Source organism: Cygnus atratus, chromosome 14 (genome assembly GCF_013377495.2).
Source record: "Cygnus atratus isolate AKBS03 ecotype Queensland, Australia chromosome 14, CAtr_DNAZoo_HiC_assembly, whole genome shotgun sequence".
Classification (NCBI taxonomy): domain Eukaryota; kingdom Metazoa; phylum Chordata; class Aves; order Anseriformes; family Anatidae; genus Cygnus; species Cygnus atratus.
In genome coordinates, this window is record NC_066375.1 from 10,288,794 (window position 1) to 10,309,893 (window position 21,100).

Here is a 21,100-nt window from a genome sequence, read left to right on the forward strand (position 1 = left end):
TGACCTGAAGCAATTGCCAACAGAGCAAGCTAGTCACTGCAGCTCCTGACCACCTCATCAGGACCGCAGTGTCACCTGAGCCCAATTTTTTTGGGCACATGCACTTCTAGTCCTTTAGCAAGTGCAAAGTGGGCTCTTGAGCATCTGAAGCATTGCTACAAGATGTGAGGGGCCTGCACAGTATCAGTCAACACATCTGAATGGACAAGCAGCAGCTTCAGAAATCTTGATGACATGGCTGCTCCTGATTTCCTGCCCTCAGCCTTCAATTAAAGCAGGCTCATTTGGTTCAGGCTCTGTACCACAACACTAATTTAACATGAGCAGTTAAACACATCCCACCATCAGTTAGGGATGCTGGTAATTATGTGATGTTCCTTGCCAAAGTACTCTGAATCCACACTGATCTCAATATAGTTCAGGAGTCTCAAACCCAAACTACACCTGGCTCCACTTCTCTGCTTTTAGGGCAAGCATCACTGGTTTTAACAAGACACAGCCCTAGAAGAAAGATTTTCAATATATCATTTTGATCTCAGCTGAAAGAAGGGGTGCCAGGAGGGCAAGAAATCACGTTGGGAACATTTAACAGAGCATTTTATTCTCTTTTCACCACGTCAGTAGGAAAGGCAAGAGCAGCACTCTGTCACCATGCTGCTCACGTGCCACCACGTGCCATGACTGCAGGGCTCACTGCGTACCAGCCCAGTTCTCTAACAGTACATGGGGCACAGTCACAGCCGAACACGATCCCATTCCCCAGCTTTTTGCTAAACTGGAGATCAGTTTCCCTGATTGCAAGTTCAAACCCACAAGAAACCGGAGCACTTTAACTGTTTCACAGTATCTTCTTTTTTATATTGTATTGAAAAACAGACTTTATGAGCATCCTTAGAGAGAGAGCAGCTTAATTCCTTGTGAACCCCACACCTGCAACCACCGAAGCTTACGGGTGCCAGAGACTCCCTGCTCCCTTTACTCTTACCAAAAAGCTGTGTGCAGTGCAGCCATTCTGATTCTGGCCATAAGAGGGAGATAAACCATTGCTTCATTTTTCAGTCTCGCTGTCTCCTTGCAAACCCAGAGCAGATGCAGGACTCAAAAGCCTTCGCTGACTCGTGAGTGAATCAATTCAACAAGGTGCGGAGGAAGTTCTCACAAAGCTGTTCCACGAGCTTTGACTATACTTGTCTAATGCAAATCACACAGCAAATATTTCAGTTTCTCAAGAGGTGTAATAGAGGGAACCACACATCAATCAGGATTATGGAGAGCATGGGAAGGAAAGCGAACAGCCCGAATTCTCAGGGACAAAAACGCAGATTTAGGTTGTGAAACCCTAAATTCTGACCTGCCCCAGTCACCGATCTGGTCTGGCATGAACGTGGCGAGGTTAAAACAGTTGTGCTAGTGCCCGCGGCCCCAGATGTTGGTGCCGTGAGATTATATCGGAATCAAAACTTCAGTTCTTGCATTTTTGTAATTCTAGCGCCTAGCCCACGTCGGTGCCAAGTCAGCCTCCGAAACATGACTGGGCAGTACCCGCCGCAGCGCTATCTGCCCTCGTCTAGACGCTGTCAGGAGGCGAGGAGAAGCAACGCTGCTGCCTCAGCCACCGGGCTGGGAGCCGGCCCCACAGAAACCTGCCTCCAGCACCAGGTAGAGCCCAGGGCAAGGCACCGGGCAGAAGGCAGCACGGCCGGCCCACCTGTGCTGGCTAACAGGTGGGAGAACCTCCATCACCCCCTGCACCTGGCTGACTCTCGCACAGGGAAATCAGCACCTTTTGTTTCTGATTGCGTGGAAAAGGAGTAAAATAAAAGAAATCCCCAAACCAGTTCAGGTCCTGGTCCTATAATGAATTCACATTAAGGGCACAGGGCTGCAGTTTGCTTTGCGGAGTTGGGGGCTTAGGGAATTCTGAACAACTTCATACACTAAATGCATCAACTTCGGAAGGGATTTGTAACAGAAATAGAAAGCCATGACATCCACAAGTTTCATATTTCATTGCAACTCTGCAGAAGAGAGATAAAATAATCCTGCTTCAGAGAACACTCTGAACATCTCACATTTTCTACAAGGGGGCAGCACTTCAATAGCAAAAAAAATAGAAAAACCACCTTTAAAAACACCTTTAAAAAAAAAAAACTTTAAAACTTCTCCACAGCACTCCCTGGGGGGAGTACTTCAGTCACCCCTTCCAGATCCCTCATGTATTCACCTCCACCAGCTCCTCCTGTTGGGACTTAGTCCTCCAGCTAAGTTATCTCCAACTTCTACCACCAAAACGCAGCAAACCAAAGCTTGCCCTGACCGAGACAGCCTTCCCCAGAAACCATCCTTTCTCCTCCAGCACCAGCCTGAGCTCCCTGCCTTCCATTTTTTGGCCTCCCCGATCAGCAGAAACAACACCACAAACAGAAGACCTTGCAAGGAAACCCAGAAAAAGTCTTGTTCAACCTTACCTTGCTCTAGAGGGACGTCCTCTCCGCTCACCCCAAGCTCTGGCACACACACACTCTGCTCCCCACCCAGCTGCAGGGGTTCAGCCGTGCAAAGCGAGCGCACCTGCACCCAGCACACACCTGAGCTGCTGCCCACCTTCCCCCCCCAGGGTCGAGCTTTGCAGTTTCACCTCAAGAAGGTGAGAGCTGCTTCAAAGGCTGCTGCTTCTCACAGGGGAGACTGAACCAGCCACGATCCGATGTAAAAATCCACTCTTTCCAAAATAGCATGGAGAATGGGGATTTGGCAGCTGCTGACCCCAGGAGCAATACCCGAGGGTTCCTGGCTCCCCAAAATATCCCACCACCTTCCTCCAGGGATGCCATGAAGGTGCAAAGGGGGTCTGGCTGCAGCTTTTATAGGGACACGTTTCTTTCCCCTTTTTAAACAGGACTACAACATCATTTCTTTGGGGGGTATCAGGAGCGTACCGGGACATCCACGATGCCGCTCTATCTCGAAGAGATTTACATCAGCCTCCCCAAAGCCTAAACCATGGCAGGGGCTCCCCGCTCCCTGCTCCCCATCAGTCTCAGAGAGCCCCAGGGGTCCGGCAGCCCCCGCGCTCCGCCTGGCAGGGAGGGGGGTTGCTGAGGCAACAGCACGCCTTACTTAGCCGTGATTTAACCCAGCTCACCCTCTCCCCCGGCCGCCACTGCCGACGTGCGCCAGCGAGGGTACAGCTTTGGCGGGGGGGGGCTGCAGCCGCCGGGGTCCTGGTCCCTGCACGTCCTCGGCAGCAGCGATGAGACGGCGATGGCAAAGCCCAGCTCCCCTCTGCAAAGGGGACAGCAAGCACGTCAAGTGATTTTTATGAAAAGGGTGACCCCAAGGCATCATTCGTGACATGAGATTTTCCTTTTCTTTTTAATTTTTTTTTGTTGAAAAAACACTTTTTCAGACCGACAGTGACCTCCGTCCCTAAGGTTATTTTGCTGTTTGGCACCGCTGTCACCGTGGGTCTGCTGAGGACACCACGGGGCTCTCCAGCAAAGGGCTGAAATGGGGTCAGTCGTGCCAGAGCACAGCTCTCCCGAGAGCCAGTGGTCATTTGGGGCAGAAAATTCACCATTTCCTTGGTCAGGGGTCTCGCTCACTCTCAAATCACGTTCATGCGCAATCAGCTGTTTTGGGAAGCCGGGGGCTCCTCAGCAGAAAACAGAGGGAAAAATGGAGGTTTGGTGAGTAAACCTCAGGTTTTGAATCACCCAGGGTTTTGCACCACCCAAGATTTTGCTGTCAGGGTCTCACGGGTGGCCCTGGTGCTGGCACAGAGCAGGACAGTCCCACCACCTGACCAAAGCCTCGCTGGCCTGCAGAGCTGCCTGAAGCGAGAGTGGGTATTTGTGTGTCAGCTCAAAAGAGGAACACGGCTGAAGTTCTGCCCTGAGTGGAAGAACTGCTTTCAGACAGGTATCCTCAGGCACAAAGGCCAGCAAGCCTGCACCACAGCAGAGAGCACGTGGAAGCCTACAGGAAGCCCCTGAAAGCCCCTACAGAAAGGAGAGCTGGCTGGTGCTGCAGACACAAGAAACTCAGGGAGGTGTGAACTGGGTGTCCCCTGAAGGTCCCTCTGCAGTTTGTCAAACCCCATTTGAGAGAAATGTTCATTATCCCACAGCCAGGGAAATTTTCCAAGCTTAGAATAAAGAAACATGGCCCCGTTGCACTTCCTGGAAAGCATGATTCCAAGTCTAAAGATAAGCTTGGGTTTTCCTTTGATTATTTATCATCTCACCACTAGATGCGTTTGAAAGATGAAAAAAAGATGAAAAAGGCAGTTCTGCCTTGAACTTTGGTCCTACCAGGGCAGATACAAGCCCCCTGGTCTATGCCTTTCTAGCTCAGCACCTTCTGTCATGCCCAAATGAAAAACTTCTCACATCCAGAACAGCAGGCTTCACGTTTTGGAGGAGAGCAGCTCTGAGAAGCAGTAGGAGGAGGGAGGATAAAATCTGCCTGTTTCTTTACTAGTCTGAATCTTTTTGTTATGAATAATTTGTAATATTTTCAGATATACGGATGCCATCCTTTAGCTCTGTGATTGTGCTCTACTTGATTGCAGAAAGAGAAATGAAGGGGATGCTAACACAACCGGACTGAAGCAAGGGCAGAGCTCAGCCCCAGCCCGCAGGACACCGAGTCACTGGAAGTTACTGGAAGGGGATCAATGGGGAGCACTCCCAGCCACGCCAGCAGTTCAGACTTCTGCAAGCATTAACCCAGAGCAGTTGCAATGTGAGATCCCATCCAAGAGAAATAAAGGCATGGAAATAATGTTCTTGGGGATTGGGAAAGGCTTCCAAAAGAAACAAGTTTACAAGATACTGGCGCATAATAGTAATTAAATCACTCTCACTGAAAAGCAGCTTGGTGACACAGACAAGAATTGGTCAAAGCCCCAAGACTTCAAGCAGGAATAACTGTAGAGCTTTTCAGCAGTTTCAGTGGAGGGAGAAGAACCGAATGGACACAGACACCCCTAAACAGGGAGCTTCAGAAAGAAATCTGAGGAGTAGGAGAAGGAGACTGAAAAGGAGAACATGGAAACTGCCCGTGCCACAGCGGCACGTCGCTGGGAGCCATCCGTTCACGTCCAGCACTTTCCACTACCACTCACCTCTGCAAAATAACACACATTAATACAGCTGACACTTACCATATCATCCTGAAGATCTGAATTTTATTTGTAAAAAAAAAAAAAAAAAAAAAAAAAGTAAAAATCAGAGGCAATCCCAAGTGGCAATAAAGTTTCAGAAGGTCTTAAGAGTTCTAGGAATTCTGAGCATTTTATTAGGTGAACTAGCGATTCTGCAGTAAAAATAGCTTTGGGTTTCACTGTTCTATCTTACTTTTCCACATTGCTTCGAGCTTTCAAGATGTTAAAGAGTTCAGCTTGCAACGTGCTTTGGGCTGCGGGCCGGGAATAAGTTTGTAAAACGTTGTGTGCCACTTCTGCAGAACCTGGGAGTCCTTGCCATCAGCCACACTCCTGCGCTGCTGGCAGAGGATGACAACAACCGCAACAAAAGAACAAAACCTCACTGCTGGGACTTGAAACATTCAGAAAGCAAATTACGACAGCTCAGTGCTTGGCAACAACTTCACCTTTCCCAGATGTTAGAGGGGAAGACATTTTTACTTTGAAAAATGATGGAAACTAGGACTTACTTTGATATCTGCAGCCAAAGTTAATTTAAAGTGATTTGAGCTACGAAAACGGAGGCAATTCACCGGGTTTTTTTCTGGAAGAGGGGACAGGCCACTTCACATTCTTGGTGCAGGATCATTCTCTGCACTGAAACTCCCATCAGCCACATCTGAATATGTACAATAGTTAATTTTTCCCTCCCTGGACCTAGACATTTAATAGGCTTTAACTTTAACTTTAGACTTTGGCATTGGGCAAGAGGAAAGTGCCACTTTCTCTTTTGGGGAACCTCGAGGCTCCCAGTTTTTCAAGCTGTTTTTCAAGCTCCGTGTAGGGCAGAGGAAACTACCCCCCAAACCACAGCAGTATTTCCCTGCTCCCCTCCTAGCCCAGCTGAGCCACGGTTCTGCCTAAAGCCTTGGCCCTCCCTGAGCATCTGCTGAGCGCGCCACCTCCGCGAGCGCAGCGGCACGTTAGCTCCATGTGGCAGGAGCACTTGATCCATTGTAATATTGAGTTTCATCACGTGGCCTTCAGCTATGTGACCCGGAATATTTGACCTGATGTCAGAGGGGGCCTAGGCCTACTGAGATATTTCCCGGGGCAGCCTGCCCTTTTTCTACCGAAGGAATCTGATCCAGCGACAGGAAAGAGTGAGAATTTTCAGCTGTCCTTATCCCCTGTGAAACTATCTGTGCTCCATGTGCTGAATGTAAGGTGTCCGTTATCCACTTGCCTTCTCCTCTTCTCCTCTATAGGTATGAATTCTGCAGTAATTCCTACTAACAGTCACATCAGACACTGTGGTCATTAACCTCTTGCAAATATTAAGTATTTTGTTTTATTATTTTCACAGCATCTTTTATATCCAACACAGGCTTTTATATCCAACACAACAGGCTCCAGACCTGCAAAGTGCTAAGCAGCCGACAACCCCATTCTCCACCAAAATCAAGGTTAGCCAGTATTTTGCCAGTATTATGCAGTATTTTGCAGAATCAGACTGCTTTTGTGGAATTTGCTTCATCCTTCATGAAAATCCAGACACCTCCAGGAGCAGAGAAAGGCAGACATTTAACAGAAATAGACCACAAAATTTTAGGAGAGTGTAAACAAAAACCACAGCAGCAGAAATTACCATATATATGTATATATGTTAAATATAAGTAATAACCCCAAACATGCCAAGTATGCTGTGGGATCTTCATTGTGCTAGCAGCCTGGTACCTCAGTCGTACATCCCATGAGAAACACAGTTAACAGTGGCCAGTGTCAGCTCACAGCACCACTAACCAGCTCCAGGGCTTTCCAACTTCACCATCTGACTGCTGATGTCCTCTCCTAAGCCTCTCGGCCACCACTCAATTACACATACCGCTTCCTACGGCAGCGGGTTTACCACAGGAGACTCCTGCGTGAGCGCTATGTCTGCGCCCTCTTAACGTCCACTTGGGTGTCCCACAAAGACCTACGTGTGAAATGGGGAGATTGTTACCGGTATCAAAACTCATGGCAGATGGGAGTTGATCTCCCCGCGCCCGTATCTGTTATCTTTGTGTTTCCTAAATACCAACTACAAGGCACAAAGGCCAGGACTCAGCCCGAATGCTGAGGATGGAGCCGGGATCTCCTCTGTTCTGATTCTGGTTCCAGCTGGGATGCCACGCTTGACTTGGGGTAAAACCTTTTGCCTCCGCTTCCATTCCCCCAACTTATAAAAGGCAAAAGCGGCAACAACCTTCACCCCAGCCCGGCTTTGCGAGGATTAAGGTTTGAAGAGTGTTCTGAAGATTAAAACCAGCTCCAACACACACCCAAAAAAGTCCCGGTTGCTTAAAACTGAATGGAATAACGGAGATAAGTACAGGCACAGAGCCATTTGGAAAGTCCAGATAATAAGCCCATCAATCAAGGCTGCTTCCTAAGGCAGACATCTAAATAAATGCTAATGAAGTCATTTACAACCCCCCCCCCCAACCAACGGAGGTGCAGTTCTTAAAAGTAATAACAGGGGCTAGAACAGACTGTCCGTTAAAAAACAAACCAGAGCACTGAAAAGCCAGAAAAGAAAGCAACAGTTTGTGCATTTCAGAGCTCTGAGAACCACTGTACCTTTGAGCTGGGCTTTTGTTCAGATGAAGGCTTTTCCCTTTCAGCCCCCCCTTACTTTCCCTGCCTGCTTTATCATTCGCGCCTTTCGCTCGCCACGTACCCAAATGCCACAAAAAAGGGCAGGCCGCGGGCCCAACTGACGTCTGCTGACATCAAAAGGCTCCCATTGACTTCAACGGCCACTGGAGCTAACCCTCCATAAATCACTGGGGGTCAGCGATTAAACAGCCTCCCCCCCCCCCCGAACAGAGAGGCCAAAATAACGCCGCCAAGCTGGGTTCCTATCTGAGCTCCAGCCCCACGCGCTCTGCGGCAGCTCCGTGTCTGCTTCATCTCACCACCGCCGTGCTGAGAGCGTTTCAGAGAGAAATGGTCTCTCTCCAAGCCTGGGGAGCGCTTTGGTAACTGTGGTAGTATTTGGGGAGTTATACCGGCTGTGCTGGATTTTCCTTTCACCGGCCGAGAGCCCTGCAGGGGGGAGCAGGGGCCCATTTCTGCAGCAGAGCCAAGGGTGGCATCTTGACCCAGCCTCATTCTGCACCAAGGTACCTGGAAGCTGGAGGATGACTTCACGGAACCCGTGGCTGGGGTTCACTGGAGGTCCGTAACGCACCCTCTGACTCCTGAACCTCCCTCATTAACACAAGGAACTAATTGACCAGCTGGCTCCTGGCGGTCATTCCAGCTCACAGAGCCCAGCACGCTGCTCGCCCGCCTGCCCCTGCGAGTGGAACGGATCATTTCTGCAGCTAACAAGCAGCACTGAGGCACACCTCAGCTCTCTGGGGCTGAGATGTGACCAAAGCTGTATCTCGTGCACATGCTGTGGGCATGTTTGACCGTGCCACCCACCCAAAAAGTCCCTGCGCTCCTGCAGCCCCCCTGAGCAGGCAGGGACAGCCACCTCTCACCCGTTTGTTAACAGCTCCCAGCCAGGCACTTCTTCCTTCTGCCCTGGGCTGACAGCTTTGATGATCTACAGATGATGCTCAGCCTTGGCTCGTAAGCCAGATAGCTTCAGGAAATGTTATACCACGGGAAGGGCAAAATGCTCAGCTCGCTAATGGGACACAGAACTACTCCCGACCCCAGGCCATTCTGGAGTTACCTACTTTGTGTGCTTGCAGATAAAGCATTTTTTAAAATAAAGTCCTGTAGGCATTGAGAAATGTATAATACCTCAAAGATTTTTTGGGAAGGAAAAAATCCCCTAACTGATGAAAAAAGTAAGGCAAAAAATCTACTGACTCATGCTAGAGTGGCTCTAAGACCCTCTCGTGAACGGAAAGCTCAGACCTATTTGTCCCTGCTCCATCCTGCTGCACCCTTTCTTATTGTAAGAAACACTTTTGCAAGCTCTGCAGCACAGAGCACCAGAAGAATCCAGTCTGGTTGGACTTGTCAGCATTAATTTGGTCCTTAAAATGGATGACAATTTTGCTCTCCTCTTCCCGGTTACATCTGGTTTGCAAAAAGCAAAGGGGGAAACTCAGTTTTAGCACCAGGGCCAGGCAGAGATGAATCAGTGAAGTCCCTGTCAAGGAAGGAGAGTCAAAGCCTGCCTGAGACTAGGTGAGGGCTAGGACTCACCATCCAGGGCAAGTTTTTATGCTCTCGAAAGCATTTCTGCCAGCTATTAAATTTTGCAAATGCCCCACATACAGTTTTCTGCCTTTCTCCAAGACCCGAAATTTTGACCTTAGCTCAAGGTGCCCTTTTAAATATATTATTAGCACAGCTAGAGCCTCCTGTGAGGTCTAACAGACACTTGGCACTTGCCTAAGCAAAAGACACATCTGCAAAGCAGCACCAGCTCTGCCCAGTAACCACCTCCACACCTTGCTCAGGCCAGGTCTTGTCCTCATAACTCTCAAGAGCCTCAGCCAGCAAAATCTGGCACAGTTTTGGTCTTTGCTGTGCCGATGCTTCTGCTGCTTTTCACCACCAGCAGCGGTTGCTCCTGTGCTGCCAGCGGGTGCCTTGCTCAGCCAAGTCCCCTGATGCTCCCGAGGTCCCTCCTGCCCTGCACAATGGATGAACAGCCCCAAACGCTGCCCCTTTCCCCAGCACGGCCATACCCCTAGGTGTCTGCCCAGCACGGCAGCGAGAGCCAGCCCAGACACTGTGACGGGAATGCAGGAGATTATGCCTGTATTAGATTTCGGTCTTCCAGACATCCATATGAAGCGGCTTCTTCCGCTTTAGCTAATTTCCTTTCAACTTTTTCAGCCAAGGGCTGTGTCCAGACTGTGACCAATACACTACTGCACGTATTTAATGCACCGGCTTAGAGAGAAGCCACATTCATAGCTGATGTTCACGGGCAGAGCAGCACAGCCACGTCTTCCGTGTCCTCCAGAAGCGTAGCCCACAGCTAGATTTTTGTACAGGACTCCGTGCCCATGCCTTCAGCCAAAATGCTGCAGAGCACCTTCACACTGTCCCTCCTGGTCCTCTCCATGCTAAGTAGTCCTCACTACCAGAGCCATGAGTTTTGAAGTTTGGATCGTGCTTTCTCTATTTTTATTTTTAATCCATTTCCTGCTCATGCAGTTTGATCTCACTAAGCCTTATTCTGCTCCTTCTGTCTCCTCAACACCCTTCACGTTTCCCCCAGTCCAGTACTGCTGCAAGTGTAATTACTGCAGTGCATGCCCATCTCCGCTGTGTCACTAAGAATGATAGCAAACAAAATTAGGTCTCACGTTTTAGAGTCAAAGCAAGGAGAAATCTCACCTCCTGACTCAAATCACTTGATTTACCTTGTATTCTGAAGCTCTTAAAACCAAAAACCCACAGAACAACTTTGTTATTCTCCATGAAAAGTTCCAGAAGGTAGAGTTTTCCTGCTGTATTCGTATTTTCCACCAGAGTTGAAGAACTTCTATTAAAAGGAACAACATTTGGGGTGAGGGATTGATGAAAAAACTATTTTTAAAACGCTTTTTTTTAAATCAAAAAGATATTTTCCTTTTAAAAAAAGGACATAAGCAGATTCACGTCTGAAGCGAGGGGAGATGAAGAGAGGTCTACCTCACCTACCCAGTCCAACCCTTACAAACCTCATATCCCCATGTGCAGCCCCTGTTCCCAGCCCAGCACGTCCCAGTGCTGCTGCAACCCCAGTGCAGCCCACCAGCAACAGCAGAGCTCGGTGGGCTTTCACCGAGGAAGAGGGGCAACAAAACCAAGACCTCTGCAAGCACCCTGCTGGTGGAGCATCCCTTCGCCCCTTTGAACTGCTGGGCTGCAGGGTGTCCCCCTCTGAGAACAGCAAGGCCCAGCAGCACCAGGAGCTGCAGAGACTTCCAATTCCACCAGCCTGAAAATCTTGCAGGTCAATCCTCCCGTCTTCCCTTCTCTCAACTAGGGAGAGATAGTTGAAGACCACACAGCATGCCAGCAGAGCAGAGGACAAGCTACAGCCATCGATTTAATACTCATCTTTTCTGGCATCCTTCCTGTGCTGTAGAAAGAAAGCCACCACACCAGAAAAGATTTTATCACAAGGACAAGTTCCTCCCTCAGCTGTACACAAGCAGCTTAATCACCTAAGGATTCAGGCGACAAAAATAGAAGGGAGAATTTGTTTCAGGTGTGACAGCCTCTGAATCTTTCCCTCCCTTGTCCAACCAATACTATTTGTTCTGCTACCAGGGCAAACTATATGCAAGCGTGCAGCAGTGAGCCCTCTCCAGAGAGCATCTGTAAAAGCTCAGCTATCTTTAACGTCCCTATGTCTGGGATTTGGGAACAGCAAATCTCCGGACCGCCGTCTGCACCAGCTCCTGTGCTCCATGCAGACCCAGCTGCTGCTCCCGTCCGGTGTTTGGTGACTCCCGGTGAGTGCTGCAGAGCACAGCTGCCTTCACTGCCTTCCTTCCAAGCCTGTAGCTCTGTAGTGGTCAGGAAACACCAAGCAGGGACTTCTCCTTCAACTTTTCCTGGTATTTTTCACAGTAGGTGAAAAACACCCAGCTTCTCTCAAGCCCATGGGAGCCCAACTCCGGATAACGCAGTTGAGACCCACAAAAGCACAGCAGGTCCCTCAGCTCAGGAGCACTGCAGAGCATCACATGAAGAACACATGCTGTTCTTTCCCAGCGCCAAGGGAAAACAGTTACATCCTGGTTATCTGATGATTAAGAAGAAAAAATGCTTGGAAAAGCCCTGGGAAGAGCCTCTCCGTTTGAGCAGAAGCCTCCCAGCCCTGCCACGCCACCAGCTGCTTCGACCAAACGCGGCTCAAGCGCGGGGCAGCACAAGGTGCCATGCGATCGGCCCCGATGTTTCTGTACCTTTGGCAACTTTTAAATTGGGAGCAGCTGCTAGCAAGCTAGCCGGGATGTTTTATAGCTTGCTGACAATGCCAGATTCTGCAGATATTACAGTCCGTACTCAGTGGCATCTCTGGAGTATTCTGTTTTTACAAGCGTTTCCCAACACACCCCGAGGAACGCACCAGCCCTGCTCCCATTTCCACCGCCGGGGAGCGGGGATGGATCGTCCCCTTCCCCTGTCCCCTTCCCCTGTCCCCTTCCCCTGTCCCCCCGGAGTGCTCCCCGAGCTGCAGCCAGTCCTCGGGGGCCACACCAGGGGGTTAGGAGGCGACGCGGTGGTAGCTGGTGGTACGGGGTGCCATCAGAGCTGGTTTTCCCACACTTGAGCACTTCTTTGTCTCACCAAAGGACAGTTTGCTCCTTTGGAGATCATAACATTTATCTCCCAGGAGAGACGGGAGGCCGCATCAATCGTTACTTAAGCAACTGAAGGCTTTTACTTGGATAAGGCCAAATGAGTGTAAAATTATAGCGGGGATTAAGACAGATTAAGGGGTGCCTGTTAGTCAGAAGTGACTCCTGGTAGGCTGGGAATTTCTCCAAGAGGCTAAACATAACCTGACTTGCAACACCACGGAGCAAGTGCCTCGTGCTACCACATCACACCCTGCAATCTGCCGCCTGGGTTTGCATCCGATGACAGCTTTAGCGACCGCGCTCCGCTGTCTCTGGAAGTGAGACCTCAGCGGCCCTTGCACCTGGCTGAAGGGCTTCCCGCGGAGCGAGCGGGGACGTGCCTCCAGCCCTGCTCGCTGCCACGTCCCACCCAGCTGCGAACCAGCACTCGCGGCAGCTGCGCTGCGCACAGGTCCTCATCGCAGATCCACCACCTCTGGGAAAGCAGTTCATTTTTTTTTCTAACCCAAGTTATCATCGTTCTGGGAAAAAATGGGTATCGCATCCCTTTCCTGCGTGCCGTTGCAATAGCGTTGCCTCATCCCTTAGAGGGATGGTACGCAAGTGCATAATCACACTTAATCAATCAACTTTTCCTTTCTTTATCACTCAAACTCATCTTAGTAGGTTTGGACAAGTCTCTCGGGACTGTTTTTTCCCTTAGGAATAAAATAACATCGCCTTTTGCCTGTCACAAAGCCCCGATACCGTATTTCTTGGAACCCACATGCCTGAAGGATGGCAGCAAAGCAGAAAGCACAAAGTGCCAGGGAATAACATTATTTTTTAAACCTCAGCATTTCTTTTTGCCTCATTTTGCTCAAAAATTGCCTGACAGCTATTTAAGACCAGAGAACATATATGTTGCAGTTTCAAAGTGCAAGACAGCTCTGAATTACCTCTGGATTGGACGTTAAAAGGGAGACCTTGCTTACTTTTTGAAACAATAGGGGAAAATATTATGCTCTAGAATATTTTGGGGGTCCTGGGACTACTGGTTGTATAACAACCAAGCCTTCTCTTGAGTCATTACACTCTGCTTGTTCTCATTTGCTTTCACACATATGACATATTAGCTTCCTACACCAGCAGGTGGGGAGATCCTATCTGCTTTATAATCCTCTGTAATGCTGCTGTTCCTTGCCTCAAATATTTTCTTCCCTCTGTCGCTCGATGCTGCACAGTCACTGTCCTTGGCAGGGCATATCGTAGGCCGGCCTTCAAGACCTGATTAGTTGTGCCGTTTTGAGCCTCAACACTTAAAATGTAATCTTTAAGTCTCCTTAATGCAACAGCCACGTTTCTGTCTAGTGTTAGGGAACCAGACCAGGAGTGATGGGATGGGCATGAGGACGGGGCAGCTTATTATCCTCTTCGCCGTGCGTTCTCCTGGTCTCAGGAGAGCTCTTCTCCCCAGGCCATGTCTCAGAACCACACCAGACTGAAAGGGCTGGAAGCTGGGCGCTGCCCTGCGGTTCTCCTTCCTGAGCCCTACGGCACTGCACACCTACTGGGGGCAAAGCCAAATGCCTCCTTTGGAGGCATGAGCCCAGCTTGCAGGTGGGTGCTCAGCAGCCTCAGGAGCCCCTTTTGTGTCCTGACACCCTGCCCAGTGCCAGAGCAGGTTGTGATGGTGGTTTGTCTGGGACAACCGAGAACCTGTGCCAACAGAAATCAGAAAGGAGGGGTCCCGGTGGTGCTCCGCGATGTGCCCTCTCGCTCTCAGTACTGCAGTCCTGGCCATCCCCACCCAAAAAAGATTCCTGCTTTCCAGATCATGGAACAGCACCAGCCCCTTGTTCTCTTGCAACTCCTCAGCTCCATTTCAGCTCCCTCAGGACCATCCTGCATTCACCAGAAGAGAACACGAGGTTAAGCCACAGCTCATAGCGCAAACCTGCATTTTTGTTCACAGAGGAACAGGTCCTATAAGAATTGTTGTACAGGTCAATACCCATTAAGAAACTGGATAGCAAGGTCATGTTCCTCATTAAATAACCCACAGTACGAGCAACAATATATTTTATTGGCTTGGTGGTGCTAGAAGATGCTCCCCACCCCTTTTCTTACCCTGGAAATAGCCTGTGATTGCAAATTGAAGGAGAGGGGTTAGAAGTGGTGATGTTGACACAGAGGCCGATAAACCGGTACGAAAATTGATGGGAAAATAAAAGAAGACCTTAAAACTGGCACTGTAGCTCTCCCACGATTGGAAGTTTGCATACCTGCAAGATTAAGCATTTGAGGTCAGAAGCAGCCATCTGATGACTCTCACTTGATCCTTTTTCTGACCTGTTTGGATGGTTTCCCAGAATGTATCTGTCTCATATACACTTCTTGTTTCCTCTGATAATCCTCTCAGGCTTGTCCAGATGTGTCTGTTTAGCTGTCCCTGGAAATCAGCAGGAATTGACTGACCCTCACCCCGTACGCACCCGGGGCTCACACACAAACACACATTGACAGCATTAACCCTTTTCGCCAAGCACAGCGCTCCTGCCAGGATACACGAGTGCCTTTGCAGATGTTTGCCGTGTCACTGGCTGTGTTAAAACGTGCATCGTCTGAGCTTCCCAGGCTAGCGGGACTATTCCACCCGCAGCCCTGACCCCACGGCTGCCAATCCTTCTGCACCTTCTGGACTCACCACATCCCGTCAGTAGGGCTTGTGCTGGTGGCCCGAACCTTTGGCTCCCCTGCCAGTCTTTGAGCACACTCGCGTTCCCTCCCCTGTTCTCCTTACCCCCGGATGGAAAAGGAAAGAGAAGAAAGGCAAGTGCAAGCCTCGTGCCTAAGCTCCAAGCAGTCTGCTGTGCAAAATCTGCAGAGCAAGACCCCAGCGGCCTCAGAGGTCTCATCCTGACACTGGGAGGAGCACTGAAATGGCAGCAGGGGGATGGCTGGAGCACTGCGGTCAGGTGCTGCTTCCTCTGCCTGGGTGAGCCGGGCCAGCACGTCCCGCTGCCCGCTGGCCCCAGGGACACATCCCCCCTGCACGCAGCACATCCCAGCCCCGTTCCTGAGCTGCCTCACCCACTCCGTGCCTGCTTTGGAAGCTGCCAGTAAAACAAAGGAAAGCCGTGCGAAAAAACTAATTTGTGCCACCCAGTAAGAGCTAATTAACAATTTCCCCAAGGAGACAGCTCACAGGGGACCTGGAACTGTACAGATAATAGGGAGGAACAAATGGCAAACCCTAGTTCAGTCTGTAACGTTCGTGCCAAGATGGACCGAGCATTTACACTGGCTCCCATCAACCCCCTTTGGCACTTCGCACTAAACAAGCAGTAGCCCTGGGCCCTTTTGAATTTCGGGCTAGATCACCACGTACTGAGGGAGCTGTGCCACCCGCTGCCCGTTAATCCCGCTGAAAGGGCCCTACAAGGAAGGACCCCCGCTAAGGAATGGGAACTTTATACTAAGCAGGAGGCTCTTTTCCAAAGGGGCAGTTATGCCCTGATGGGAAGCAGGAAAGCACACATGGGATTGCTGCGGGCTTCATGCTGCCTGCTCGGTACTTGGAGTCCCATGTTCATGTTTTTGTAATTATCAGACAATGCATAATGCCATGCAAGCGAGCAGACATAGCTCTGTGCAGAGCCAAGCAGAGGGAGGCAGGCACCACATGCTCTCTTTTGTATTTTTTTTCACAGCTATCGTAAGAATGTATTGCTGGAGCGCCCAGCCAGACACCTGCCCGTCTTCCCTGCCCCACTTTCCTCCCCGCTCTCAACTGCGGTGTCCTTTGGGGGCTCCGACCTCCCTCTCCTGAGGGCCTCTCCCCGCTCACCCCTCTGGACCCCTGCTTCTCCCTCCAGGATCTTCTGGCCTCCAGACTCCAGAAGGTCTCAGGGTCTCCACGGTGTGCTGAGAGACAATGGGGGAATCAGGCTTGGATGGAGGCCAGGAACACCACCCAACCCGCCCCGCTCTTAGAGAAGACACTGGTTGTCAGTCATTCCTCCCCACGGCACCTGGACATCACTTTAAAAGCCCCAACGACATTCCCAGAAAAGAGAAATAAGCTTTTCCTATCCTTATGGGACCTTGCTCAAGCTGTTCACAGAGTGAGGGCAGGATCCCAGCCCAGCCCCACCACAACCAGAGCTCCGACGGGAGGCTCGCTCCGGGCTCACCGCAGGGGACAGCGGCTCCGTCCCCACACACCGTCTGTGCTCTGCTCCCCCCGTTCGGCGAGGCCCCCCGCACGCTCCAGCTCTGGCTCCAGCATCCTAACCCTGGCACGGTCACATCACCAGGTCCCTTCACGCAGCGGTCACAGCTACATTGTTCCATGTTAAAAGGGCACAGATCCATGTTTCAACCTCATACTTGCTCCCAACAAGTCAACCTTTGGTCTGCTATCAGAACTAGCTGCCTGAAAGTCACTCTGTGAAAGCAAAGCCTGCAGCAGTACGTGATCAAGTTTAGCCATGACTGGCAAAAGGCAGTAACACCGAGAGCTTTTTGTGGCAGAACCTCTTGAGAAGGACAGAAGTTACCCAGAAGAGAGAGCTTTTTGCACAACTGCATGGAAATACCTTTGGTTTTTAGAATTCAAAAACGTGGGGTTTGTGGTTTTTGTTGTTGTTGTTGTTGTTTTGTTTTGTTTGTTTGTTTGTTTGCTTGTTTTAGTGCTGTGGGACAAGGATGAACAGGAGGAGGAAATAAAGCATATTTTTTCTCTGCTATAGGAAAGTGTTATACAAGTAACCAGCTGCATGGGCGGGGGGGCTCTTCCAGAAGCACCGCCATGCTCTGCTGTTACCAGACTAAATAGTTGGTTGGGCTTCTCCATCCTTTAAAAAAAAAAAAATGAGGCAGTACAAAGTAAATATATTCCTCCTAAAGCCAAAACCCTTCTAAGTGCCAGCTTTCAGCTCGGAGCAGATGTCCACGCTCGGGCTGCAAAGCCCAGGGGCTTTGCTCTGACCAGGTGTCCCCGTCTGTGCCGCGCACCCTGCGGCAGCGCGGGCTGCAGGCAGCTGCTGGTGTCAGACACCAGCACGCCGCCCGACTGGGGAGCACCGGGGGAAATTCCTGGCTGGGGAGACGGGAATACAGCCACCACGCTGTCAGGGGCGTTTCAGGCACTTAGCGTGAAGCCAGCGAGTTGCTGCGTAACCTTGGGTAAGTGGCTCGTGGTTTTGAGGCAGGATGGAGCAGGGCAAAGCTTGAGGCCGAGTTAGGATCTCCTCCTCCCTCGCCACGTGGGAACCGATGGAGGCTGGTGTAGGAAGTTTGTTTCTCCCTGTTCCTGAGCTCCTCCGATGCAGCGATCACCGCCACTCGCCAAGCACTCTGTGCTACCCAGGGCTGCAGCGCAAATGCCAAAGCAGCGGTCTCTGACTTCGGGGAACCCAAGTTTTCACATGATCCTGAGCGGGGAGCGAACTGTAAGGAAACCCATCCTGATGCACATAGAACAAGAGGCCAGTTCACTCGCAGGACATGCACAAAGTGAGAAAGCCAGCAGTCTGCACACCGATCTCCTTTCCGCTGCTTTTCAAAAACTTGCAGCGTCAGGCAAAATCGGGGCATTAACCCACCAGCAATGAAATTGCCTTTCACAAAGAGCTCTGCCTGCATCTGAACTCTGCCTGCATCTGGCGACTGAGAACATTGCCAAGGCTTTAACCCTCTGATATTAACAGAAAGAGATATTGATGAGTGTCCCTCCGGCGAAGGAAACCAAATGGTGTTTTTAACTTCAGCAGATTCTTTACAGATTTCCAATTCTTTAGCGAGGCTGTTGCTCCAGACTGGGGTGTAATTGAGATGCATTAGCCACTCACTCAGAAACTTTCCCAGGAACACATGTGCACACACACAGACTATGCATTCAGATATAAATACATACCGTACCTGCACATGCATTAAGCTGCTGTTCATGGGCTGTCTGGACATTTCCGCTGCCAGCTTGGCTGCTCAGTCAATTGCGGCACTCAGCGCTGCCAGCTCGACATAACAAATAAAGTAAACACAGCAAAACAGCTCATCGTCGCTGGGTATCTGACCACAAAGAGCAAAAGAGGGTCTTTTAAGGACCGGTCCTTGTGAGAGACAAGGACACTGGGTGCTTTCACCCCAAGAGCGATGGTGAACCTCTTAAAAGCAGGCCATGCTCTCGTACCAGCGAGCGCAGCGCCTTGCCGATGAGCTGCCCCACCTCTTCTTCCCATCCCGTCTCCTCACGGGAACAAGCCCCCATCTGTGCCCAGCACAGTGGAAAATCTCCCTCCGGAATCTTCCAGCCTCCTTTATTATATAAATCTTGACAAAAGGCCAAATTCCCTAAGTGTAGAGTGGTCCTATTCATAGCGTAGCGTCTGTGGGGGTGAAGGAAGCGTGGCCTTGGAGGGGTTGGGTTGCAGAAGACCTGAAGCCGTCCCGTTGATCTGAGCACACCTGAGCTCTGAAAGGCTGGCGCCTCTCCAGGAGCAGCTTTTCCACCTCTGAGTAATTGTGGGTTTCAAGGCAGGGACCTCACTCAAAAAATGGCTGCTCCGTGCAAGCAGGGGTTTCTTACAGACTGGAGGACACGACGGTCAGCTCTCCTGGAGACTTTTTAACGTAGCATTCAAGGCCAACTCCAGTCTTTCTTTTAGCCTAGGCAGTGTAAGTGGATTGCACTACAGGTCTATAGTGAGAGGCACAGGGGACTGTAAACTGATCTCTTAAGAGTCCTCTGTCAGGGTAAGACAAAGTATATCCTCCTCTGATGAAAGAAAGAATATAACCCAAGGTGTGCCAAGGATTACGTCCGTCTTGGAAAGAAGCATCCATCAATGAATCCTAACGCACCTGATGAGAGCTGAGCACCTACACCACTCAGTATCCACCTCTGTCCAGCTACAGGGGAGAACTGATTCACAGAAATGGAAACTGAGGCACAAAAGCTTACGATTAGTGTCTGAAAATAAACTGGTATAGCAACCTAATCACTTGGGTGCAAGGAAGGTCTCTTCAGCAGAAGAAATGGCTCCCTTTCCTGGAGAAAAGGGCAAAGGCTCCTTCTTAAGGGAATCAGAAACTTTTGGGCATGCAAATAAACAATTTACAACTTAGCATTGACAAAAACTCACAAATCTAAACAGAGAAGCTGGTGAAAAGATTGTGGAAACAGTAAAAATGATAAAATAGGGAATTTTATCAGCTTTGTACAACAGTCAGTGGGCAAAATGTTAATCCAGACTTTTAAATGTTTATTTGAAACATCCTTAGAGGTCCTCAGAATTCTTCTGCCTATCAGTTTGAGGACCATCATTTTATTTTGTCTACGTTACACACGTACACACATCCTTTTTAGTGAGTTGACAGTGTTGCTTTTTACTTTGGCACAAGAAGATGAAGTCTTACATGCCCAAATGTCTTTAGAGGTCTACACCCAGCTTCATCTGAAGGTGTTTTATCTGGACATTCAGCTACCAAATTAGCTGGTCTTCAAAGAGGAGAAAAACTGGAGGTTGAACTTTCCAGGAGAGGAAATAGCTTATTCTGGAGCAGCCAGTGAAGTGACAACTTTGATTACCTTGATGCAAAATAACAGGATTTGGCCCAGGAATTATTCTTCCACCAAGCGTTTCAATAATCCAAGGAGAGAAGAAGTTGTATCAACTTGGGATAACTACCAGGTCACCAGGCATCTTTCCCTTGCAGGGCTCCGAAGTACCATAGGCTTGGAAGAGCCCGGTGCAGGCAGGGCAGCTGCCTGCACCCTGCCTGATTTGCACATGCCGTGCTAGCCTCAGGCACTGTACAAGGGAGGGAAGAAACTCATCTTTCATAGGAAATATCAGGGGAACCAAGAACAAGGTTGAAAAACCGCAAAAGTCATCTTCTCTCAGTTTTCAGGGGCTTTCCTTTAGCCACTAGCTGCTGTTTCCCCACACAGAGCACCTGCTCCCTGTGTGTCTTCAAGTCATAGATGGAGAATTTCCCAACAAAAAGCAAAACTGCAAGGTGTTGTCTCCCCCAGGAGCCAGTATAACTCCAGAGAGGTCAGCAGTCGGTTTTCCTCCCTGCATTCCCCCAGGACCTCCACTCTTACCTGGGATCAGACACCACAGCTACCGTGAACTTCCCAGTGTTGCTCACCGAGAGCTCGGCCCTGCCTGCTCCCCAAACCCACCCCTGCCCCTCTGTGGCACAGCTGAGCCCCCTCGCCTCCAGCACAACGGAGCCTGAGCACTTCAGACCATACCCTGCAGGGGACAGCGGTACTTCTACCCGCTGGTTGGGTGCATTTGTTACTGGAGGCAGCAGTAAAGCAGTTAAAACTGATGAAATTAGAAAGGAACGAAAACCTCAGAAGTCAAGAGTCACTTGTGCAAGCCTGACTTCTCCAGTTGGAGCACTGCAGACGCGGTGCGTGCCGCGAAATGCCCCCTCCCCTCCAGAAGCTGAATCAGCATCACAGCGGGAAGGGAGTAGGAGTGTGGACAGTCTGACTTCAGCTAAGCTTGGGAAACCTGAGAAGATCTCCGAGGATTAGTCAGTGGGTAACACAAAACCCCAAAGCCACAATTACCAGCAAGCAGCAGGCACTCTGTCCAAATTGCTCTCAGCCGTCCCAGCCATTGTGTTTGTGGGA